The sequence below is a fragment of the Pristiophorus japonicus genome, chromosome 2 (genome assembly GCF_044704955.1).
Source record: "Pristiophorus japonicus isolate sPriJap1 chromosome 2, sPriJap1.hap1, whole genome shotgun sequence".
In the NCBI taxonomy this organism is placed as follows: domain Eukaryota; kingdom Metazoa; phylum Chordata; class Chondrichthyes; family Pristiophoridae; genus Pristiophorus; species Pristiophorus japonicus.
In genome coordinates, this window is record NC_091978.1 from 55291527 (window position 1) to 55318987 (window position 27461).

Consider the following 27461-nt stretch of genomic DNA (forward strand, 5'->3'; position numbering starts at 1 on the left):
ATGGCGAGGTGTTGGTTCTACACCTACAAAAGGTCTGAAGGCCAGGAAGTGGCGAGTTATGTCAACGAGCTAAGGCACCTTGCAGGACATTGCAAATTTGAAGGACATTTGGAGCACATGCTCAGAGACTTTTTCGTACTTGGCATTGGCCACAAAACCATACTTCGCAACTGTTGACAGTAGAGACCCCAACCTTGAGTAAGGCCATAACGATTGCCCAGGTGTTCATTGCCACCAGTGACAGAACGAAGCAAATCTCTCAGCACACAAGTACTGCTACAAGTACTGTGAACAAAGTGATGTTGTTTTCAAATCATAACGTACAGGGCAGGTCACACATATCTGCAGCTGCACGTCCGCAGATATCTCAGAGTCCACCAGCAAGGGTGATGAATGCAAGGCCATTAACACCTTGTTGGCGCTGCGGGGGTGATCCATCATTTCCATTCATGCCGATTCAAAGAGTACGTTTGCAAGGGCTGTGGAACAATGGGACACCTCCAATGTATGTGCAGGCGAGCTGCAAATCCTGTTAAACCTGCAAACCACCATGTTGCAGAGGAGGACAGATCCACGGAGGAGCACGCTGAACCAGAGCCTCAGACCGAAGAGGCAGAGGTACATGGGGTGCACACATTTACCATAAATTGTCCCCCGATAATGCTGAATGTTGAACTAAATGGACTCCCGGTGTCAATGGAGCTGGACACGGGTGCGAGCCAGTCCATCATGGGCAAAAAGACTTACGAGAAATTGTATAGCAGCAAGGCCTCAAGGCCAGTCTTAACTCCAATTCGCACGAAATTAAGAACTTACACAAAGGAACTGATTCCCATAATTAGCAGTGCTACCGTAAAGGTCTTCTACGATGGAGCTGTGCACAAGCTACCACTCTGGGTGGTACCAGGCGATGGTCCCATGCTGCTCAGTAGGAGCTGGCTGGGAAAGATACGCTGGAACTGGGACGTCGTCCGAGCGCTATCGCCCGCTGACGACACTTCGTGTGCCCAGGTCTTAAACAAGTTCCCTTCGCTATTTGAACCAGGCATCGGGAAATTCTAAGGAGCAAAAGTGCAGATCCACCTGATTCCGGGGGCGCGACCCTTCCATCACAAGGCGAGAGCAGTACCGTACATGATGAGAGAAAGGGTAGAGATCGAGCTAGGCCGGCTGCAAAGAGAGGGCACCATCTCACCGATCGAGTTCAACGAGTGGGCCAGTCCTATTATCCCAGTCCTCAAGGGAAATGGCACCATCAGAATCTGTGGCGATTACAAAGTAACTATCAATCGTTTTTCCCTGCAGGACCAATACCCACTACCAAAGGCCGACGACCTCTTTGCAACACTGGCGGGAGGAAAGACGTTCACGAAACTGGATTTGACTTCAGCCTACATGACGCAGGAACTGGAGGAATCATCGAAGGGCCTTACCTGCATCAACATGCACAAAGGTCTTTTCATTAATAACAGATGCCCGTTTGGAATTTGATCAGCGATGGCGATATTCCAGAGAAACATGGAAAGCTTACTGAAGTCGGTCCCGTGCACCGTGGTCTCCAGGACGACATCTTGGTTACAGGTCGGGACACAGTCGAGCATCTGCAGAACCTGGAGGAGGTTCTTAGTCGACTCAACCATGTGGGGCTCAGGTTAAAATGCTCGAAGTGCATTTTCCTGGCGCCTGAAGTGGAATTCCTGGGGAGGAGGATCGCAGCGGATGGCATCAGGCCCACCGATTCGAAGACAGAGGCAATCGAGAACGCACCGAGGCCACAGAACGTGACGGAGCTGCGGCCGTTTCTAGGACTCCTGAACTACTTTGGTAACTTCTTACCGGGTCTCAGCACACTGTTAGAACCACTGAATGTCTTACTGCGTAAAGGAGACGAATGGGTATCGGGCAAAAGCCAAGAACATGCCTTTGTAAAAGCTAGAAAATTGTTATGAGCAAACAAATTGCCTGCGTTGTATGATCCATGTAAGTGTTTGGTACTAGCATGTGATGCGTCGTCATATGGTGTCGGGTGTGTATTGCAACAAGCTAATGATTTTGGGAAATTGCAACCGGTTGCCTATGCATCCAGGAGTCTGTCTAAGGCTAAGAGAGCCTACAACATGATTGAAAAAGAAGCGTTAGCGTGTGTCTATGGGGTAAAGAAAATGCATCAATATTTGTTTGGGCTAAAATTCGAATTGGAAACTGACCATAAGCCACTCATATCTCCGAGAGTAAGGGGATAAATACTAATGCATCGGCCTGCATCCAGAGATGGGCGCTTACGTTGTCCGCATACAACCAAGCTAACCGCCACAGGCCAGGCACAGAAAACTGTGCCGATGCTCTCAGTACGCTGCCATTGCACACCACGGGGGTGGAAATAGCACAGCCCGCAGATCTAGCCATGGTTATAGAAACATAGAAACATAGAAAATAGGTGCAGGAGTAGGCCATTCAGCCCTTCTAGCCTGCACCGCCATTCAATGAATTCATGGCTGAACATGAAAGTTCAGTACCCCCTTCCTGCTTTCTCGCCATACCCCTTGATCCCCCGAGTAGTAAGGATTTCATCTAACTCCCTTTGAATATATTTAGTGAATTGGCCTCAACTACTTTCTGTGGTAGAGAATTCCACAGGTTCACCACTCTCTGGGTGAAGAAGTTTCTCCTCATCTCGGTCCTAAATGGCTTACCACTTATCCTTAGACTGTGACCCCTGGTTCTGGACTTCCCCAACATTGGGAACATTCTTCCTGCATCTAACCTGTCTAAACCCGTCAGAATTTTAAACGTTTCTATAAGGTCCCCTCTCATTCTTCTGAACTCCAGTGAATACAAGCCCAGTTGATCCAGTCTTTCTTGATAGGTCAGTCCCACCATCCCGGGAATCAGTCTGGTGAATCTTTGCTGCACTCCCTCAATAGCAAGAATGTCCTTCCTCAAGTTAGGAGACCAAAACTGTACACAATACTCCAGGTGTGGCCTCACCATGCCCTGTACAACTGTAGCAACACCTCCCTGCCCCTGTACTCAAATCCCCTCGCTATGAAGGCCAACATGCCATTTGCTTTCTTAACCGCCTGCTGTACCTGCATGTCAACCTTCAATGACTGATGTACCATGACACCCAGGTCTTGTTGCACCTCCCCTTTTCCTAATCTGTCACCATTCAGATAATAGTCTGTCTCTCTGTTTTTACCACCAAAGTGGATAACCTCACATTTATCCACATTATACTTCATCTGCCATGCATTTGCCCACTCACCTAACCTATCCAAGTCACTCTGCAGCCTCATAGCATCCTCCTCGCAGCTCACACTGCCACCCAATTTAGTGTCATCCGCAAATTTGGAGATACTACATTTAATCCCCTCGTCTAAATCATTAATATACAATGTAAACAGCTGGGGCCCCAGCACAGAACCTTGCGGTACCCCACTAGTCACTGCCTGCCATTCTGAAAAGTACCCATTTACTCCTACTCTTTGCTTCCTGTCTGACAACCAGTTCTCAATCCACGTCAGCACACTACCCCCAATCCCATGTGCTTTAACTTTGCACATTAATCTCTTGTGTGGGACCTTGTCGAAAGCCTTCTGAAAGTCCAAATATACCACATCAACTGGTTCTCCTTTGTCCACTTTACTGGAAACATCCTCAAAAAATTCCAGAAGATTTGATAAGCATGATTTCCCTTTCACAATCCATGCTGACTTGGACCTATCATGTCACCTCTTTACAAATGCGCTGCTATGACATCCTTAATAATTGATTCCATCATTTTACCCACTACTGAGGTCAGGCTGACCGGTCTATGTTTTCTCTCTCCCTCTTTTTTTAAAAAGTGGGGTTACATTGGCTACCCTCCACTCGATAGGAACTGATCCAGAGTCAATGGAATGTTGGAAAATGACTGTCAATGCATCCGCTATTTCCAAGGCCACCTCCTTAAGTACTCTGGGATGCAGTCCATCAGGCCCTGGGGATTTATCGGCCTTCAATCCCATCAATTTCCCCAACACAATTTCCCGACTAATAAGGATTTCCCTCAGTTCCTCCTCCTTACTAGACCCTCCGACCCCTTTTATATCTGGAAGGTTGTTTGTGTCCTCCTTAGTGAATACCGAACCAAAGTACTTGTTCAATTGGTCTGCCATTTCTTTGTTCCCCGTTATGACTTCCCCTGATTCTGACTGCAGGGGACCTACGTTTGTCTTTACTAACCTTTTTCTCTTTACATATCTATGGAAACTTTTGCAATCCGCCTTAATGTTCCCTGCAAGCTTCTTCTCGTACTCCATTTTCCCTGCCCTAATCAAACCCTTTGTCCTCCTCTGCTGAGTTCTAAATTTCTCCCAGTCCCCGGGTTCACTGCTATTTCTGGCCAATTTGTATGCCACTTCCTTGGCTTTAATACTATCCCTGATTTCCCTTGATAGCCACGGTTGAGCCACCTTCCCTTTTTTATTTTTACGCCAGACAGGAATGTACAATTGTTGTAGTTCATCCATGCGGTCTCTAAATGTCTGCCATTGCCCATCCACAGTCAACCCCTTAAGTATCATTCGCCAATCTATCCTAGCCAATTCACGCCTCATACCTTCAAAGTTACACTTTTTTAAGTTCTGGACCATGGTCACTGAATTAACTGTTTCATTCTCCATCCTAATGCAGAATTCCACCATATTATGGTCACTCTTCCCCAAGGGGCCTCGCACAATGAGATTGCTAATTAGTCCCCTCTCATTACACAACACCCAGTCTAAGATGGCCTCTCCCCTAGTTGGTTCCTCGACATATTGGTCCAGAAAACCATCCCTTATGCACTCCAGGAAATCCTCCTCCACCGTATTGCTTCCAGTTTGGCTAGCCCAATCTATGTGCATATTAAAGTCACCCATTATAACTGCTGCACCTTTATTGCATGCACCCCTAATTTCCTGTTTGATGCCCTCCCCAACATCACTACTACTGTTTGGAGGTCTGTACACAACTCCCACTAACGTTTTTTGCCCTTTGGTGTTCTGCAGCTCTACCCATATAGATTCCACATCATCCAAGCTAATGTCCTTCCTAACTATTGCATTAATCTCCTCTTTAACCAGCAATGCTCCCCCACCTCCTTTTCCTTTTATTCTATCCTTCCTGAATGTTGAATACCCCTGGATGTTGAGTTCCCAGCCCTGATCATCCTGGAGCCACGTCTCCGTAATCCCAATCACATCATATTTGTTAACATCTATTTGCACAGTTAATTCATCCACCTTATTGCGGATACTCCTTGCATTAAGACACAAAGCCTTCAGGCTTGTTTTTTTAACACCCTTTGTCCTTTTAGAATTTTGCTGTACAGTGGCCCTTTTTGTTCTTTGCCTTGGGTTTCTCTGCCCTCCACTTTTCCTCATCTCCTTTCTGTCTTTTGCTTTTGCCTCCTTTTTGTCTCCCTCTGTCTCCCTGCATTGTTTCCCATCCCCCTGCCATATTAGTTTAACTCCTCCCCAACATCACTAGCAAACACTCTCCCTAGGACATTGATTCCGGTCCTGCCCAGGTGCAGACCGTCCGGTTTGTACTGGTCCCACCTCCCCCAGAACTGGTTCCAATGCCCCAGGAATTTGAATCCCTCCCTTCTGCACCACTGCTCAAGCCACGTATTCATCTGCGCTATCCTGCGATTCCTACTCTGACTAGCACGTGGCACTGGTAGCAATCCCGAGATTACTACTTTAAGGTCCTACTTTTTAATTTAGTTCCTAGCTCCTTAAATTCGTTTCGTAGGACCTCATCCCTTTTTTTATATGTCATTGGTACCAATGTGCACCACGACAACTGGCTGTTCTCCCTCCCTTTTCAGAATGTCCTGCACCCGCTTCGAGACATCCTTGAAGGCAACATACCATCCTGGAGTCTCAGTTGCGGCCGCAGAAACGCCTATCTATTCCCCTCACCATTGAATCCCCTATCACTATCGCTCTCCCACTCTTTTTCCTGCCCTCCTGTGCAGCAGAGCCAGCCACGGTGCCATGAACTTGGCTGCTGCTGCCCTCCCCTGATGAGTCATCCCCCCCAACAGTACTCAAAGCGGTGTATCTGTTTTGCAGGGGGATGACCACAGGGGACCCCTGCACTACCTTCCTTGCACTACTCTTCCTGCCTCTCGTGGCCTTTTGTAGGCCTCTGCTGATCCCCGGACTCACGCCTCAGTGACCACGAACTCCCGCTGCCTCTCGCGGCCTTTTGTAGGCCTCTGCTGATCCCCGGACTCACGCCTCAGCGACCACGAACTCCCGCTGCCTCTCGCGGCCTTTTGTAGGCCTCTGCTGATCCCCGGACTCACGCCTCAGCGACCACGAACTCCCGCTGCCTCTCGCGGCCTTTTGTAGGCCTCTGCTGATCCCCGGACTCATGCATCAGCGACCACGAACTCCCGCTGCCTCTTGCGGCCTTTTGTAGGCCTCTGCTGATCCCCGGACTCACGCCTCAGCATTTGAGAGTGAGCAATCACCCATCACTGCCCGGCAGATCAAAACTTGGATGAGCCAGGACCCCTTGTTGTACCTTGTCAAAAACTGTGTGCTTCACGGGAGCTGGTAAGTATCCCAGTGGAAATGCAGGAAGAGATAAAAGTGTTTCAGCGGCGCAAAGATGAAATGTCTATACAGGCAGACTGCCTTCTGTGGCACAATCGAGTAGTGGCTCCCAAGGAGGGCAGAGACACCTTCATCAGTGACCTCCACAGTACTCACCCAAACATCGTAATGATGAAAGCGATAGCCAGATCCCATGTCTGGTGGCCCGGTATCGATGTGGACTTAGAGTCCTGCGTGCACAGATGTAATACCTGCTCGCAGTTAAGCAATGCACCCAGGGAGGCACGCTAAGTTTATGGTCTTGGCCCTCCAAACCGTGGTCGAGGGTACATGTCGACGATGCAGGTCCGTTCTTGGTTAAAATGTTCCTTGTGGTTGTAGATGCGTACTCCAAATGGATTGAATGTGGTATAATGTCAGCTAGCATGTCCGCTGCCACCACTGAAAGCCTGCGGGCCATGTTTGCCACATACGGCCTACCCGATGTCCTGGTGAATGACAACGGGCCATGTTTTACCAGTGCTGAGTTCAAAGAATTCATGACCCTTAACGGGATCAAACATGTCACATCTGCCCCGTTTAAACCAGCATCCAATGGTCAGGCAGAGAGAGCAGTGCAAACCATCAAGCAGGGCTTGAAGAGGGTAACGGAAGGCTCACTGCAGACTCGCCTATCCCGAGTCCTGCTTAGCTACCGCACGAGACCCCACTCACTCACTGGGATCCCACCTGCTGAACTGCTCATGAAAAGAGCACTTAAGACAAGGCTTTCGTTAGTTCACCCTGATCTACATGAACAGGTAGAGAGCAGGCGGCTTCAACAAAGTACATACCATGATAGCGCAAATGTGTCACGCGAGATTGAAATCAATGATCCTGCATTTGTATTGAATTATGGACAAGGTCCCAAGTGGCTTCCCGGCACTGTCGTGGCCAAAGAGAGGAGCAGGGTGTTTCGGGTCAAACTTTCAAATGGACTCATTCACCGGAAACACTTGGACCAAATCAAACTCAGATGCACGGACTATCCTGAGCAACCCACTTTGGACCCTACCTTCTTTGACCCCCACAACATACACACCAGTGGCAACCGACACCGTGGTTTAGATAATGCTGATGCTATGTCCAGGTTGCCATCCCCATCACAAGTTACACCCAATAGGGAAGAAGTGTTCTATTTTTCATACATTGATGAAGTACCAGTCACAGCTAAAGAGATTGGTAGAGCAATCTAACATGCCCCAGTTATGTCAAAGGTATATAATTACATAACAAATGGCTGGCCAAACCAGGTATCAGAGGAAGATATTCATCGATACTTCGTGCATAGGAATGAATTATCAATGGATACAGATTGTATCTTGTGCAAGAGTGGTAATCCCAAATAAGTTCAGGTGCAAATTGTTAGGAAATCTTCATGACCAGCACCTGGGAATGTGCTTGACCAAGAGTTTTGCGTGCAGTTATTTTATGGTGGCCAGGTTTAGATAAAGATATAGAGTACATCATTAGTCAGTGTACAACATGTCAATCGGTAGGCAAGAAACTACCATCAGTACCATTACAGCCATGGAAATGGCCTCCCAAGGTGTGGCAAAAGTGACATGTAGATTTTGCTGAGTTAGAAGGACAACAATTGTTCAGTGTGATTGATAGTCATTCGAAATGGGTAGAGATATTTCCGATGTGGAAAATAACAAATAAAACACTAGCCAATTTGTGAAGATTGTTTTCTTCATATGGCCTCCCAGAAGAATTTGTGTCTGATAATGGGCTGCAATTTTGTTCAGAAGAACTTGCGCAGTTCACGAGCAGAAATGGTGTAAAACATATCAAAGTTCCGCCATATCACCCTGCTTCAAATGGTCTAGCAGAGCGCACAGTACAAATTGTAAAATGTGCCCTCATCAAGCAAATGTTGGATCTAAATCGAAGGAAACAGCAGTTGTTGTTGGATCACAAACTAGCAAATTTTCTAATTACTTATCGTAATACTCCTCATACAACTACTGGTAGAAAACCAGCAGAGTTGTTTCTCAAACAATAGCCACGAACCAGGTTCTCATTGTTAAAGCCAAACTTGGCACAGTCAGTAGAAGAGAAACAATCAAGACAGAAAGAGAGTCATGGCAGAGGTGGAGTAAGAGAGAGAAGCATGCAATTGAATCTGAAGGTTAGAGTGAAGCACTATCACCATAAACGGTTAAAGTGGTTGCCAGGAAAAGTAGTGAAGATATGTTGCCCTCGCACATATTTGGTCAAGATGTTTGATCATGGAAAGGTGAGGTTTGTTCACATTGATCATATTTTACCTACAGATGTGGAAGGAGTTGAAAGTTGGGAAGATTCAATTATTTCTGATGAGTCAGATAGTCTTGTTACAAGTAGAGTACCAATAGCAAATCCTACATCAGGTATACTAGAAACAAGTCTGAGAGAAAGTCAGAATTTAAGTCTGAGTCCGAGTCAGACAGACAAACAGTCTGAAGTTGTAAAGAGTCCAAATGTAGATCAAGGGTTGCCCTTGGAGAAAAACTCTCCTCAGGATCAACCTAGAATGAGTCTAAATTCGACATCAAGTTTGGAAAGTTCTGTTCGAGAGCGACGATATCCTCTTCGAAACAGAAAACCAATGGTTAGGTTTGATTTGTAAATATGGAAAAATAAGTCCATATCTTTTGTTGTGTATAACCATGTATAATGATTATTTTGTTATGATTACTTAGATAAGGAGGGAGAAGTGTAATAGAGCTGCTCCCCGCCCCCCACCCCCCCAGTGGACTACTGCTCCACCGTGGACTACTGATGTAATGCAACTATTGATGTAAATACAATAAAAGGGTCATGTGGAAAAGTCACATGATGACAGGTTTCTGCATAGAGCCATCTTGTGCGTGTGCTTCTGTTAGTGATGTCATAAGAATATCATCATAGGCAGTCCCTCGAAATCGAGAAAGACTTGCTTCCACTCCAAAAGTGAGTTCTTAGGTGATTGAACAGTCCAATTCGGGAATTACAGTCTCTGTCGCAGGTGAGACAGACAGTCGTTGGAGGAAAGGGTGGGTGGGAGTCTGGTTTGCCGCACGCTCCTTCCGCTGCCTGCACTTGTTTTCTGCATGCTCTCAGCGATGAGACTCGAGGTGCTCAGCGCCCTCCCAGATGCTTTTCCTCCACTTAGGGCGGTCTTTGGCTAGAGATTCCCAGGTGTCGGTGGGGATGTTGCACTTTATCAAGGAGGCTTTGAGGGTGTCCTTGAAACGTTTCCTCTGCCAGTCATTGTCAACATCTTCACTGAGGCGTACAAAAACATCCGTAAGACAAGGGTCCTCCACCAACCTGACCCCGCCACACAGCACTGCCTCCCAGTCATCAACATCCACGGCGCGGCCCTGGACAACGTGGACCACTTTCCATACCTCGGGAGCCTATTATCAACAAGGGCAGACATCAACGACGAGGTTCAACACCGCTTCCATGGCACCAGCGCAGCCTTCGGTCGCCTGAGGAGGAGAGTGTTCGAAGATCAGGCCCTCAAATCTGGCACCAAGCTTATGGTCTACAGGATTGTAGTGATACCCGCCCTCCTGTATGGCTCAGAGACATGGACCATATACAGTAGACACCTCAAATCACTCGAGAAATACTACCATCGATGCCTCCGCAAGATTCTGCAAATCTCCTGGGAGGACAGACGCACCAATGACAGTGTTCTTGATCAGGCCAACATCCCCAGCATCGAAGCACTGACCACACTCGACCAGCTCCATTGGGTGGGCCACATTGTCTGCATGCCGGACACAAGACTCCCAAAGCAAGCACTCTACTCGGAACTCCTACGCAGCAAGCGAGCCCCAGGTGGGCAGAGGAAATTTAAGAACATATCACACTATCCACTCTATCCAGGTCTCTCATAATTGTATATACCTCAATTAAGTCTTCCCTCAGCCTCCTCTGTTCCAAAGAAAATAACCTCAGCCTATCCAATTTTTCCTCATAGCTAAAATTCTCCAGTCTTTGTCATGTTGTCTTGCCTGACCTGGTAAGATCATTAAACCTTTTCCAGCACTGTGTGCCTATGCATATGGTGTTGAAGTTCAATCTCACAGCACCTTCCCTTGACCTTGGGCAGATCATTCTCTGGGCCCATGTGACTTGGTGCCGAAGAGGACCTTCCTTTTCTGCCTGGCTTTCTCGAGCAGAATATCTACAGCTGCATCTGGGAACCTGCCCTCCTGTTAACCTGACAAGAATTATAGGCCTGTAAAGGTTTAAAGTTTTTGGTGCACTGCAGAACTTTGACTTGAAAATAGGTCTAGGATTTTATTTTGAAAAAATAGCGCACAGCTCTTTGGTATCTTTTTGCTCACCAAAACAAAAAGGAAACTTTTGTAAAGGCTTTTTTTTATCCTTAAAGTACCGTCTCTCTAAGGACAAGGCCCAATTCAATAATTGCATCAGTGCGACCTGCAGTTAACTCTGCCAGAAAACTGACAATAACACAAACGTATTGGAAAGGAACCTAATTGGAAGTCAACTTCCTCAAAGTCTAAAATAATGCGGAAGTGACTGTCGCCGTGTTTCTGTGAAAGAGTGGTGCGGTCCAGTGGCTCTGGGGATGGTGAACGTGTTACCTTGACACACAGCTCAGATCAGGGGTTCTGGCAGTCTGGTGCCAGGGTCATTGGATAAGCAGCCAAGATTTGACTAATTCATTTCCTACTCATGTAAAACCCAGAATTAAAACAGAGAGTCTGGTGTGCAGCTTTTTTAGATTGTGTAATAACTACACATACTACACATACACGTGTGTGTGTGTTTGTGTCTATCTATATATATATATATATATAATATACACGACTGCACCTGCGTCTGCTCACACACAGAGGCTGAACTCAAGGACACAGCCGACGTATTTACTGAGGCGTATGAAAGCATGGGCCTTATGCTAAACATCAGTAAGACAAAGGTCCTCCACCAGCCTGTCCTCGCCGCACAGCACTGTCCCCCAGTCATCAAGATTCACGGTGCGGCCCTGGACAACGTGCACCACTTCCTTTTCTCGGGAGCCTCCTATCAACAAGAGCAGGCTTGACGATGAGACCCAACACCGCCTCCAGTGCGCCAGTGCAGCCTTTGGCCGCCTGAGGAAAAGAGTTTTTGAAGACCAGGCACTCAAAACTGTCACCAAGCTCATGGTCTACAGGGCTGTCCATAATACCAGCCCTCCTGTATGGCTCAGAAATATGGAGCAGGAGGATCAAGAGGCCCATAAAAGGGGCCAAAAGTCGGAGGAGCCAGCTGGTGCAGGGACAAAAAGTTAAAAAAACTCAAAATCGAAGTGTGACATCACAGCCAAGCGGGTAAGTGATTGGCTGGTGGATTGGTGATTATTTTTCATTTTCGTTTTGGTAGGAAACCTTTGGCATTGTTGCCAAATTAAGTTAATTTAAGGATTAAGCCATGGCAGGAGAGCTCAGACCCATGTCATGCTCCTATGGTGCTATGTGGGAAATAAGGGACACTTCCAGTGTCCCTGACTACTACGTGTGCAGGAAGTGTGTCCAGCTGCAGCTCCTGTCAGACCGCATTGCGGCACTGGAGCTGCGCATGGATTCACTCTGGAGCATCTGTAATGCTGAGGATCCTGGTGCAAGGGTCAAGGATGTCTCGGAGCGGGTGCAGGACATTCTAAAAAGGGAGGGAGAACAGCCAGTTGTCGTGGTGCACATTGGTACCAACGACATAGGTAAAAAAAGGGATGAGGTCCTACGAAACGAATTTAAGGAGCTAGGAGCTAAATTAAAAAGTAGGACCTCAAAAGTAGTAATCTCTGGATTGCTACCAGTGCCACGTGATAGTCAGAGTAGGAATCGCAGGATAGCGCAGATGAATACATGGCTTGAGCAGTGGTGCAGCAGGGAGGGATTCAAATTTCTGGGGCATTGGAACCGGTTCTGGGGGAGGTGGGACCAGTACAACCGGACGGTCTGCACCTGGGCAGGACCGGAACCAATGTCCTAGGGGGAGTGTTTGCTAGTGCTGTTGGGGAGGAGTTAAACTAATATGGCAGGGGGATGGGAAACAATGCAGGGAGACAGAGGGAAACAAAAAGGAGACAAAAGCAAAAGACAGAAATGAGATGAGGAAAAGTGGAGGGCAGAGAAACCCAAGGCAAAGAACAAAAAGGGCCACTGTACAGCAAAATTCTAAAAGGACAAAGGGTGTTAAAAAAACAAGCCTGAAGGCTTTGTGTCTTAATGCAAAGAGTATCCGCAATAAGGTGGATGAATTAACTGTGCAAATAGATGTTAACAAATATGATGTGATTGGGATTACAGAGACGTGGCTTCAGGATGATCAGGGCTGGGAACTCAACATCCAGGGGTATTCAACATTCAGGAAGGATAGAATAAAAGGAAAAGGAGGTGGGGTAGCATTGCTGGTTAAAGAGGAGATTAATGCAATAGTTAGGAAAAACATTAGTTTGGATGATGTGGAATCTATATGGGTAGAGCTGCAGAACACCAAAGGGCAAAAAACGTTAGTGGGAGTTGTGTACAGACCTCCAAACAGTAGTAGTGATGTTGGGGAGGGCATCAAACAGGAAATTAGGGGTGCATGCAATAAAGGTGCAGCAGTTATAATGGGTGACTTTAATATGCACATAGATTGGGCTAACCAAACTGGAAGCAATACGGTGGAGGAGGATTTCCTGGAATGCATAAGGGATGGTTTTCTAGACCAATATGTCGAGGAACCAACTAGGGGTAGGCCATCTTAGACTAGGTGTAGTGTAATGAGAGAGGATTAATTAGCAATCTCGTTGTGCGAGGCCCCTTGGGGAAGAGTGACCATAATACGGTTGAATTCTGCATTAGGATAGAGAATCAAACAGTTAATTCAGAGACCATGGTCCAGAACTTAAAGAAGGCTAACTTTGAAGGTATGAGGCGTGAATTGGCTAGGATAGATTGGCGAATGATACTTAAGGGGTTGACTGTGGATGGGCAATGGCAGACATTTAGAGACCGCAAGGATGAACTACAACAATTGTACATTCCTGTCTGGCATAAAAATAAAAAAGGGAAGGTGGCTCAACCGTGGCTATCAAGCGAAATCAGGGATAGTATTAAAGCCAAGGAAGTGGCATACAAATTGGCCAGAAATAGCAGCGAACCAGGGGACTGGGAGAAATTTAGAACTCAGCAGAGGAGGACAAAGGGTTTGATTAGGGCAGGGAAAATGGAGTACGAGAAGAAGCTTGCAGGGAACATTAAGACGGATTGCAAAAGTTTCCATAGATATGTAAAGAGAAAAAGGTTAGTAAAGACAAACGTAGGTCCCCTGCAGTCAGAATCAGGGGAAGTCATAACGGGGAACAAAGAAATGGCAGACCAATTGAACAAGTACTTTGGTTCGGTATTCACTAAGGAGGACACAAACAACCTTCCGGATATAAAAGGGGTCAGAGGGTTTAGTAAGGAGGAGGAACTGAGGGAAATCTTTATTAGTCGGGAAATTGTGTTGGGGAAATTGATGGGATTGAAGGCCGATAAATCCCCAGGGCCTGATGGACTACATCCCAGAGTACTTAAGGAGGTGGCCTTGGAAATAGCGGATGCATTGACAGTCATTTTCCAACATTCCATTGACTCTGGATCAGTTCCTATCGAGTGGAGGGTAGCCAATGTAACCCCACTTTTTAAAAAAGGAGGGAGAGAGAAAACAGGGAATTACAGACCGGTCAGCCTGACATCGGTAGTGGGTAAAATGATGGAATCAATTATTAAGGATGTCATCGCAGTGCATTTGGAAAGAGGTGACATGATAGGTCCAAGTCAGCATGGATTTGTGAAAGGGAAATCATGCTTGACAAATCTTCTGGAATTATTTGAGGATGTTTCCAGTAGAGTGGACAAGGGAGAACCAGTTGATGTGGTATATTTGGACTTTCAGAAGGCTTTCGACAAGGTCCCACACAAGAGATTAATGTGCAAAGTTAAAGCACATGGGATTGGGGGTAGTGTGCTGACATGGATTGAGAACTGGTTGTCAGACAGGAAGCAAAGAGTAGGAATAAATGGGGACTTTTCAGAATGGCAGGCAGTGACTAGTGGGGTACCGCAAGGTTCTGTGCTGGGGCCCCAACTGTTTACACTATACATTAATGATTTAGACAAGGGGAGTAAATGTAGTATCTCCAAATTTGCAGATGACACTAAGTTGGGTGGCAGTGTGAGCTGCGAGGAGGATGCTATGAGGCTGCAGAGCGACTTGGATAGGTTAGGTGAGTGGGCAAATGCATGGCAGATGAAGTATAATGTGGATAAATGTGAGGTTATCCACTTTGGTGGTAAAAACAGAGAGACAGACTATTATCTGAATGGGGACAGATTAGAAAAAGGGGAGGTGCAACGAGACCTGGGTGTCATGGTACATCAGTCATTGAAGGTTGGCATGCAGGTACAGCAGGCGGTTAAGAAAGCAAATGGCATGTTGGCCTTCATAGCGAGGGGATTTGAGTACAGGGGCAGGGAGGTGTTGCTACAGTTGTACAGGGCCTTGGTGAGGCCACACCTGGAGTATTGTGTACAGTTTTGGTCTCCTAACCTGAGGAAGGACATTCTTGCTATTGAGGGAGTGCAGCGAAGGTTCACCAGACTGATTCCCAGGATGGTGGGACTGACCTATCAAGAAAGACTGGATCAACTGGGCTTGTATTCACTGGAGTTCAGAAGAATGAGAGGGGACCTCATAGAAACGTTTAAAATTCTGATGGGTTTTGACAGGTTAGATGCAGGAAGAATGTTCCCAATGTTGGGGAAGTCCAGAACCAGGGGACACAGTCTAAGGATAAGGGATAAGCCATTTATGACCGAGATGAGGAGAAACTTCTTCACCCAGAGAGTGGTGAACCTGTGGAATTCTCTACCACAGAAAGTTGTTGAGGTCAATTCACTAAATATATTCAAAAAGGAGTTAGATGAAGTCCTTACTACTAGGGGGATCAAGTGGTATGGCGAGAAAGCAGGAATGGGGTACTGAATTTGCATGTTCAGCCATGATCTCATTGAATGGCGGTGCAGGCTAGAAGGGCTGAATGGCCTACTCCTGCACCTATTTTCTATGTTTCTATGTTTCTATGATGTCGTGAATAGCACGTTTAGTGAATTGGTCACACCACAGGTAAAGGTTACAAAGGCAAGATAGGAATGGGTGACCATCAGGCAGAGCAGGAGAAGGAAGGTAGTGCAGGGGTCACCTGCGGTCATTTCCCTCCAAAACAGATACACCACTTTGGATACTGTTGGGAGAGATGGCTCATCAGGGGAAGGCAGCAGCAGCCAAGTTCATGGCACCATGGGTGGCTCTGCTGCACAGGAGGGCAGGAAAAAGAGTGGGAGAGCTATAGTGGTAGGGGATTCTATTGTAAGGGGAATAGATAGGCGTTTCTGCGGCCGCAATCGAGACTCCAGGATGGTATGTTGCCTCCCTGGTGCAAGGGTCAAGGATGTCTTGGAGCGGTTGCAGGGCATACTGGAGGGGGAGGGTGAACAGCCATTTGTCATGGTGCATATAGGTACCAACGCTATTGGTAAAAAATGGGATGAGATCCTACAAGCTGATTTTAGGGAGCTTGGAGTTAAATTAAAAAGTAGGACCTCAAAGGGAGTAATCTCAGGATTGCTACCAGTGCCACGTGTTAGTCAGAGTAGAAATAGCAGGATAGTTAAGATGAATATGTGGCTTGAGGAATGGTGCAAGAGGGAGGGATTCAAATTCCTGGGACATTGGAACCGGTTCTGGGGGAGGTGGGACCAGTACAAACCGGATGGTCTGCACCTGGGCAGGACGGGAACTGATGTCCTAGGGGGAGTTTTTGCTGGTGCTGTTGGGGAGGGGTTAAACTTATATAGCAGGGGGATGGGAATCTATGCAGGGAGTCAGATGGGGGCAAAAGCAAAAGGTAGAAAAGAGATAAGGAAAAGTGGAGGGCAGAGAAATCAAGGGCAAAAATCAAAAAGGGCCACATTACAACATAATTCTAAAAGGACAAAGAGTGTTAAAAAGACAAGCCTGAAGGCTCAGTGTCTCAATGCGAGGAGCATTCGTAATAAGGTGGATGAATTAACTGCGCAGATAGCTGTTAACAGATACGATATAATTGGGATTACAGAGACATGGCTCCAGGATGACCAAGGCTAGGAAGTCAACATCCAGGGGTATTCAATATTCAGGAAGGATAGACAGAAAGGTGGGGTAGCGTTGCTGGTTAAAGAGGAGATTAACGCAATAGTAAGGAAGGACATTAGCTTGGATAATGTGGTATCTGTATGGGTAGAGCTGCGGAACACCAAAGGGTAGAAAATGCTCATGGGAGTTGTGTACAGACCACCAAATTGTAGTAGTGAGGCTGGGGAATGGCATCAAACAGGAAATTAGGGATGTGTGCAATAAAGGTACAGCAGTTCTCATGGGTGACTTTAATCTACATATAGATTGGGCTAACCAATATGTCGAGGAACCAACTAGAGAGCTGGCCATCCTCGACTGGGTGTTGTGGAACAAGAGAGGATTAATTAGCAATTTTGGGGAAGAGTGACCATAATATGGTAGAATTCTTCATTAAGGTGGAGAGTGACACAGTTAATTCAGAGACTAGGGTCCTGAACTTAAAGAAAGGTAACTTCGATGGTATGAGACGTCATTTGGCTCGGATAGACTGGTGAATAATACTTGAAGGGTTGATGGTGGATAGGCAATGGCAGACATTTAAAGATCACATAGATGAACTTCAACAATTGTACATCCCTGTCTGGCGTAAAAATAAAACGGGGAAGGTGGCTTAACCGTGGCTAACAAGGGAAATTAAGGATAGTGTAAATCCAAGGAAGAGGCATATAAACTGGCCAGAAAAAGCAGCAAACCAGAGGACTGGGAGAAATTTCGAATTCAGCAAAGGAGGACAAAGGGTTTAATTGGGAGGGGGAAAATAGAGTATAAGAGTAAGGTTGCAAGGAACATAAAAACTGACTGCAAAAGCTTCTATAGATATGTGAAGAGAAAAAGATTAGTGAAGACAAACATAGGCCCCTTGCAGTCAGATTCAGGTGAATTTAGAAATGGAACAAAGAAATGGCAGACCAAGTGAACAAATACTTTGGTTCTGTCTTCACTAAGGAAGACATAAATAACCTTCCCGAAATACTAGGGGACCGAGGGTCTAGCGAGAAGGAGGAACTGAAGGAAATCCTCATTCGTCAGGAAATTGTGTTAGGGAAATTGATGGGATTGAAGGCCAATAAATCCCCAGGGCCTGATAGTCTGCATCCCAGAGTACTTAAGGAAGTGGCCCTAGAAATAGTGGATGAATTGGTGGTCATTTTCCAACATTCTATAGACTCTGGATCAGGTCCTATGGATTCGAGGGTAATTAATGTAACCCCACTTTTTTTAAAAAGGAGGGAAAGAGAAAACAGGGAATTATAGATCGGTTAGCCTGACATCGGTAGTGGGGAAAATGTTGGAATCAATTATTAAAGATGTAATAGTAGCACATTTGGAAAGCAGTGACAGCATCAGTCCAAGTCAGCATGGATTTATGAAAGGGAAATCATGCTTGAAAAATCTTGTAGAATTTTTTGAGGATGTAACTAGTAGAGTGGACAAGGGAGAACCAGTGGATGTGGTGCATTTGGACTTTCAAAAGGCTTTTGACAAGGTCCCATACAAGAGATTAGTGTGCAAGATTAAGGCACATGGTATTGGGGGTAATGTATTGACGTGGATAGAGAACTGGTTGGCAGGCTGGAAGCAAAGAGTAAGAATAAACGGGTCCTTTTCATAATGGCAGGCAGTGACTAGTGGGGTACCGCAAGGTTCAGTGCTGGAACCCCAGCTATTTACAATACACATTCATGATTTAGACAAAGGAATTGAATGTAATATCTCCAAGTTTGCAGATGACACAAAGCTGGGTGGCAGTGTGAGCTGTGAGGAGGATGCTAAGAGGCTGCAGGGTGACTTGGACAGGTTAGGTGAGTGGGCAAATGCATGGCAGATGCAGTATAATGTAGATAATGTGAGGTTATCTACTTTGGTGGCAAAATGGGAAGGCAGAATATTATCTTAATGGTGACAGATTAGGAAAAGGGGAAGGGCAACGAGACCTGGGTGTCATGGTACATCAGTCATTGAAAGTTGGCATACAGGTACAGCAAGCGGTGAAGAAGGCAAATGGCATGTTGGCCTTCATAGCGAGAGGATTTGAGTATCGGAGAACAGGGAGGTCTTACTGCAGTTGTACAGGGCCTTGGTGAGGCCACACCTTGAATATTGTGTACAGTTTTGGTCTCCTAATCTGAGGAAGGACATTCTTGCTATTGTGGGAGTACAGCGAAGGTTCACCAGACTGATTCCCGAGATGGCAGGACTGACATATGAAAAAAGACTGGATCCACTAGGCTTATATTCACTGGAATTTAGAAGAATGAGAGGGGATCGCATAGAAACTTCTGACGGGATTGGACAGGTTAGATGCAGGAAGAATGTTCCCGATGTTGGGGATGTCCAGTAGCAGGAGGTCACAATCTAAGGAGAAGGGGTAAGCCATTTAGGACCGAGATGAGGAGAAACTTCTTCACTTAGTGTCCTCGACCAGGCCAACATCCCCAGCATTGAAGCATTGACCACACTTCATCAGCTCTGCTGGGCAGGCTATATCGTTTGCATGCCAGACATGAGACTTCCAAGCAAGCACTCTACTCAGAACTCCTTCACAGCAAACGAGCCAAAGGTGGGCAGTGGAAACGTTACAAAGACGCCTTCAAAGTCTCCCTAATAAAGTGCAACAACCCCACTGACACCTGGGAGTCCCTGGCCAAACACCGTCCTAAGTGGAGGAAGTGCATCCGGGAGGGCGCCGAGCTCCTCGAGTCACGTCGCCGAGAGCATGAAGAAATCAAGCGTAGGCAGTGGAAAGTGCATGCGGCAAATCAGTCCCACCCACACCTTTCCTCAACTTCTATTTGTCCCACTTGTGACAGAGACTGTGGCTCTCGTATTGGACTGTACCGCCACCGAAGAACTCATGTTAAGAGTGGATGCAAGTCTTCCTCAATTCCAATGGACTGCCTATCGAAACATAGAAACATAGAAATTTACAGCGCAGAAGGAGGCCATTCCGACCCATCGTATCCGCGCCGGCCGACAAAGAGCCACACGGCCCTTGGTCAGCACAACTAAAGGTTACATATAAACCTATGAACAATGACGGAAAGGCAAAGAGCACCCAGCCCAACCAATCCACCTCACCACAACTGCGACACCCCTTATACTAAAACATTCTACACTTCACCCCAACCGGAGCCATGTGATCTCCTGGGAGAGGTAAAAAACAGATAAAAGCCCAGGCCAATTTAGGGAGAAAAAAGTCTGGGAAAATTCCTCTCTGACCCATCCAGGTGATCGAAACTAGTCCAGGAGATCACCCTGGCCGTATTCTATTCCCTGCAGTACTTACCATTATATCTGCTCCGTCCAACAAAAGGTCATCCAGTCTAAACCCAATTACCAGCTCTAGGTCCGTAACCCTGCAATTACTGCACTTTAAGTGCCCATCCAACCATCTCTTAAAAGTGATTAGGGTTTCTGCATCCACCACTCTTCCAGGCAACGAGTTCCAGATCCCCACACCCTCTGTGTAAAGAAGCCCCCCTCAAATCCCCTCTAAACCTTCCACCAACCACCTTAAAACTATGCCCCCTTTTAATAGACCCCTTCACCAATGGAAATAGACCCTTACTATCCACTATGTCCAGGCCCCTCAATATTTTGTACACATCAATGAGGTCTCCTCTCAACCTCCTCTGTTCCAATGAGAGCAAACCCAGCCTATCCAATCTGTCCTCATAACTAAGATTCTCCATTCCAGGCAGCATCCTAGTAAATCTCCTCTGCACCCTCTCTAATGCAATCATGTCCTTCCTATAATACGGCGACCAGATCTGCACTCAATACTCCAGCTGTGGCCTAACCAAAGTATTATACAATTTAAAGCATAACCTCCCAGCTCTTATATTCTATGCCTCAGCCAATAAAGGCAAGCATTCCATATGCCTTCTTAAGCACCTTATTCACCTGGCCTGCTATATTCAGGGATCTATGGACAAGCACTCCAAGGTCCCTTTGTTCATCTACACTATTATGTGGCCTACAGCTTAATGTGTATATCCTTTCCTTATTAGCCCTCCCAAAGTGCATCACCTCACACTTCTGTGAATTAAATTCTATTTGCCACTGCTCTGCCCACCTGATTAGTAGATTGATATCCTCCTGCAGCCCATGACTTTCCTCCTCATTATCAACCACACAGCCAATTTTAGTGTCATCTGCAAACTTCTAAATCATAATCGCTATATTCAAATCTAAATCATTGATGTCTACCACAAAAATTAAGGGTCCCAGTACTGAGCCCTGCGGAACCCCACTGGAAACATCCTTCCAGTCACAAAAACATCCATCAATCATTACCCTTTGCTTCCTTCCTCCAAGTCAATTTTGGATCCAACTTGACACTTTGCCCTGTATCCCATGGGCTTTAACCTTCATGACCAATCTGCCATGTGGGACCTTATCAAAAGCTTTGCTAAAGTCCATATATACTAAATCGTACGCACTACCCTCATCGACCCTCTTGGTTACTGTTATGTATTTAACTCCTTATAACCTTGGAACCTGCATCACACCTGTCCACCAAAGGGCCTTCCCGTTGGAGTTCCATGGGATCCCGTGGGAGTACAGTATATAAGCAGGACACCCATGAGGTACCTGCACTCTGGAACTACAATAAAGGAGCTAAGGACACACTTGCTCATTACACACAGTTACTCAGTCTGACCATTTATTTTGAATATAACAATTGGCGACGAGGTAATGAACTGCGCGAAAATGCAAAGAACAGTCGGCATCCTGGAGAAGTTCTCAGTGGGGGATGATTGGGAGGTCTTCGTGGAGAGACTCGACCAATACTTCATGGCCAACGAGCTGGAAGGGGACGAGAATATGAACAAATGAAGGGCGATCCTCCTAACCGTCTGTGGGGCTACTACCTATGGCTTCATGAAGAATCTCCTGGCCCCGGCTAAACCAACAGATAAATCCTATGAAGAACTGTGTAGGCTGGTCTGGGAGCACCTAAATCCTAAGGAAAGTGTGTTGATGGCGAGATATAGGTTCTACACGATCGGAGGGCCAGGTAGTGGCGAGCTATATCGCCGAACATTGTGAGTTTGAGGGATTCTTAGAGCAAATGCTCTGAGACTTTTTTGTACTGGGCATCGGACATGAGACAATCCTTCGCAAACTATTGACTGTAGAAACCCCGAATCTGAGCAAAGCCATAACGATAGCCCAAGCAGATTTCGCAGAACAAAAACGTTTCGGCCAGTACTGTGCATAAAGTAAAGTCGGTTTTGAGCAGAAATGTACAGATCAGAATGTACATGCCGGCTGCTGTCGCCCGACCTCAATTGACCCAGAGTCTGCTATCATCTGTTAATGCGAGGCAGTTAACACCCTGTTGGCGCTGCGGGGGTGATCATCGGCCCCATCAATGCCGCTTTAAGTACTATGCGTGCAACGACTGCAGAACAATGGGACACCTCCAACGAATGTGCAGGCGAGCTGCAAACCCTGCAAACCACCACGTTGCAGAGGAAGATCAATCCACAGTGGATCAGACGGAATTGGAAACTTGTACGGAGGAGGCAGAGGTGTACGGGGTACACACGTTCACGACGAAATGCCCACCAATAATGTTGAAAGTTGAACTGAACGATATTCCAGTGTCTATGGAGCTGGACACGGGGGCAAGTCAGTCTATAATGAGTAAAACGGCCTTCGACAGGCTGTGGGGGAAGAAGGCACTCAGGCCCATGCTCAGTCCCAATCACACGAAGTTAAGGACTTATACAAAGGAACTAATCCCGGTAATTGGCAGTGCTGAAGTCAAAGTCCCCTATGATGGAGCAGTACATGAACTCCCGCTATGGATTGTGCCAGGGGATGGCCCCACGTTATTTGGCAGAAGCTGGCTGGGGAAAATCCGCTGGAACTGGGACGACATCCAAGCGCTTTCATCAGTTGATGACATCGCATGTGCCCAGGTTCTCAGCAAGTTCCCATCGTTATTCGAGCCAGGCATTGGAAGTTTCTCGGGGGCGAAAATGCAGATCCATTTGGTTCCCGGTACGCGACCCATCCACAAGGCTCGGGCAGTACCGTGCATGATGCATGAAAAAGTGGAAATCGAGCTGGACAGGCTGCAACGCGAGGGCAGCATCGCGCCGGTGGAGTTCAACGACTGGGCCAGTCCAATTGTTCCGGTACTCAAGGAGGACAGTACAGTTAGAATTTGCCGTGACTATAAAGTAACAATTAACCGTTTTTCGCTGCAGGACCAATACCCGCTACCCAAGGCAGACGACCTATTTGCGACCCTGGCTGGAGGGAAGACGTTCACCAAGCTGGACCTGACCTTGGCTGACATGACGCAGGAGCTGGAGGAGTCTTCGAAAGGCCTCACCTGCATCAACACACACAAAGGTCTATTTATTTACAACCGGTGCGCTTTCGGGGTTCGGTGGTTGCAGCGATCTTCCAGTGAAACATGGAAAGCCTGCTAAAGTCGGTCCTTTGTACAGTGGTCTTCTAGGACGACATATTGGTTACAGGTCGGGACACCATGGAGAACTTGAAGAATCTGGAGGAGGTTCTTAGTCGGTTGGACCGCGTGGGGCTCAAGTTGAAACGCTCGAAGTATGTTTTCCTGGCACAGGACGTCGAATTCTTAGGAAGAAGGATCGCAGCAGATGGCATCAGACCCACCGATGCCAAGACAGAGGCCATCGAGAACGCGCCGCAACCACGGAACGTGACGAAGCTGCGGTCGTTTCTGGGACTCCTTAACTACTTTGGTAATTTCCTACCTGGGTTAAGCACCCTGCTAGAACCCCTACATGCGCTACTGTGCAAGGGGGACAACTGGGTATGGAGGAATTCACAAGAGGCTGCCTTTAAGAAAGCCAGAAATTTACTGTGTTCTAACAAACTGCTTGTCCTGTATAACCCATGTAAGCAACTAGTGTTAGCTTGCGATGCGTCAACATCGGGAATTTTGCATCCAGTTGCGTATGCAGCCAGGAGTTTGTCCAAGGCCGAAAGGGCCTACAGCATGTTTGAAAAAGAGGCTCTGGCGTGCGTTTATGGGGTAAAAAAAATGCACCAGTACTTGTTTGGCCTCAAGTTCGAACTTGAAACAGACCACAAGCTGCTCATATCGCTATTCTCGGAGAGTAAAGGGATCAATATCAATGCCTCTATCGCATCCAAAGATGGGCGCTCATGCTGTCGGCATACAACTATGTAAGTCGCCACAGACCGGGCACAGAGAACTACGTAGATGCTCTCAGTTGGCTACCGTTGCCCACCACCGGGGTGGAAATGGCGCAGCCAGCGGATTTGCTTATGGTCATGGAGGCATTTGAGAACGAGAAATCCCCCGTTATGGCCCGCCAGATCAGGACCTGGACCAGCCAGAATCCTATACTGGCCCTGGTAAAAAACTGTATCCTCCATGGGAACTGGTCCAGTGTCCCAGTGGAGATGCAGGAAGCAATTAAGCTATTCCACAGTCTGCAGGTGGACTGTCTCTTGTGGGGCAATCGTGTGGGCTTGCCCAAGAAAGGCAGAGATACATTTATTGGGGAACTACACAGCACCCATCCAGGCATCGTGATGATGAAAGCCACAGCCAGATCCCACGTGTGGTGGCCAGGCATCGACTCAGATTTAGAGTCATGTGTACGCCAGTGCAACGCATGCTCTCAGTTGAGCAATGTACCCAGAGAGGCACCGCTAAGTTTATGGTCCTGGCCATCCAAACTGTGGTCGAGGATCCATGTAGACTATGCAGGCCCATTCCTAGGCAAAATGTTTTTGGTTGTCGTGGATGCTTACTCAAAATGAATTGAATGTGCAATAATGTCTGGAAGCACGTCCACGGCCAACATTGAAAGTCTAAAGTAAGTTTGCCACGCACGGCCTGCCCGATGTCCTAGTCAGCGACAATGGGCCGTGCTTCACAAGTGCCGAATTCAAAGAATTCATGACCCGCAACGGGATCAAACATGTCACATCTGCGCCATTCAAGCCCGCATCCACGGCCAGGCAGAACGGGCAGTTCAGACCATCAAGCAAAGCTTGAAACGCGCGTCGGAAGGCTCCCTGCAGACCCGGTTGTCCTGAGTACTGCTCAGTTACCGCACCAGACCCACTCACTCACAGGGATTTCTCCAGCCGAGCTGCTCATGAAAAAGGCGCTTAAAACAAGGCTCTCGCTGGTCCACCCTGATCTACATGATCACGTGGAGGACAAGCAGCATCAACAGAGTGTGTACCATGACCGTGCAAACTTGTCACACAATATTGAGATCAACGATCCTGTGTTTGTGCTAAATTATGGACATGATCCCAAATGGCTTGCTGGCACGGTCACAGCCAAAGAGGGGAGTAGGGTATTTCAGGTCAAACTGACCAATGGACAAACGCACAGAAAACGCTTGGACCAAATTAAACTGCGGTTCACCAACAGCTATGCACAACCTGAAGAGGACACCACCAACTTTGACTTTCCATCACACAAACAAGTGGCAACTGACATCACAGTTGACCACGAAACAGAACTCATCATCCCCAGCAGCCTGGCAAGACCAGCTGCCCAACAGCCCAATGAAGAACTGACCAACCCAACCACACCAACATTTGTACCGAGACAATCGACAAGGGAGCGCAGAGCCCCAGATCGTCTCACCTTGTAAATAAATGTGTTGTTGACTTCACGGGGGAATGATGGTATGTATTTAATCCCTTGTAGCCTTTTTATTATGAGTATAACAGTTACCTCCTCAAAAAATTCAATCAGGTTAGTCAGACACGATCTTCCCTTAACAAATCCGTGCTGACTGTCCCTAATTAACCCTTACCTTTCCAAATGCAGATTTATCCTGTCTTTCAGGATTTTTTCCAATAATTTTCCCACCACTGAGGTTAGGCTGACAGACCTGTAATTACTCAGCCTGTTCCTTTCTCCCTTCTTAAACAAGGGTACTACATTAGCAGTCCTCCAATCCTCCGGCACCATGCCCAGATCCAAAGAGGACTGGAAAATGATGGTCAAGGCCTCTGCTATTTTCTCTTTTACTTCGCTCAACAACCTGGGATGCATTTAATCTGGGCCCGGGGACTTATCTACTTTCAAATCTGCTAAACCCCTTAATACTTCCTCTCTCATTATATTTATTTCATCCAGAATATCACACTCCTGCTCGATAGCAGTATCTGCATTGCCCCTTTCCTTTGTGAAAACAGATGCAAAGTATTCATTAAGAATCCTCCCAACATCTTCCTCCTCCACACAAAGATTACCCTCATGGTCTCTGATAGGCCCTACCCTTTCTTTAGTTATCCTCTTACTCTTAATATATTTATAGAACATCTTAGGGTTTTCCTTAATTTTACTGGCCAAGAACATCTCATGCTCTCTCTTTTTAATTTTACCTCTTAACTTTCTATATTACTCTAAAGATTCTATAGTATTTAGCTGTTGATATATGACATAATCGTCCCTTTTTTTCTTAATCCTTCCCTGTAATTCCTTAGACATCCAGGGGACTCTAGAATTATTTTTCCCAACCTTTTTCTTTAAGGGCACATGTTTGGCCTGAGCCTTCCGGATCTCCTCCTTAAATGCCTCCCACTGTTCCGAACCTGATTTATCCACAAGTAGCTGTTTCCAGTCCACCATGGCCAAATCACTCCTTAACTTAGCAAAATTAGCTTTTCCCCAATTCAGAACTTTTATTCCAGGCCTATTCTTGTCCTTATCCATAACCAACTTGAATCTGACTGAATTATGGTCACTGGCACCCAAGTGCTCCCCCACTGATACCCCTTCCACCTGCCCAGCTTCATTCCCCAAAACTAAATCCAAGACCGCCCCCTCTCGTGTTGGGCTTGCTACATACTGACTAAAAAAGTTCTCTTGAATGCATTTCAAGAATTCCGCACCCTCTATACCCTTCACACTAAATTTGTCCCAATCAATATTTGGATAGTTAAAATCCCCTACTATTACTACCCTATGGTTTTTAGACATCACAGCAATTTGCCTACATATTTGCTCCTCTATCTCCCTCCCACTGTTTGGGGGTCTATAATACACACCCAGCAGTGTGATTGCCCCTTTTTTATTTTTCAATTCGACCCATATGGCCTTATTTGATGATCCCTCTAACATATTGTAATGTATGTACAGAAGGACTGCCCACCACGTTGGAGGTCCTAGGGTCATAGGTACACTTGTGCTGGGCCCGGTATAGAATCTGAACTTCACCTTTGTATCTTCACTTCTGGAAGCCATTAAAGACTGACCAGGTTACACCTAGTCACTGGCTCACAGTACGGAGTTCATTATATCATTTCATACACCACAACTGGCAACGAGGAAAATACTAACCCATGCAAAAGTATGGTGAGCACAGCACGATCGAGTACTGTTGGAATTCTCATGAGATTCAATGAGGGAGAGGATTGGGGAGATTTCACGGATCGTCTTGACCAATATATCGTGGCAAATGACCTAAACAAAGGGAAGGATGCAGAGAAGCGCAGGGCAGTTCTTCTCACTGTCTGTGGCCCCACGACCTATGTACTCATTAAGAATCTGCTCTCACCCAATCTTCCGACAGAAAAAGATTACAAAGAACTGTGTGCTGTAGTTCGGGAACACTTTAAACCCACGGAAAGTATCCT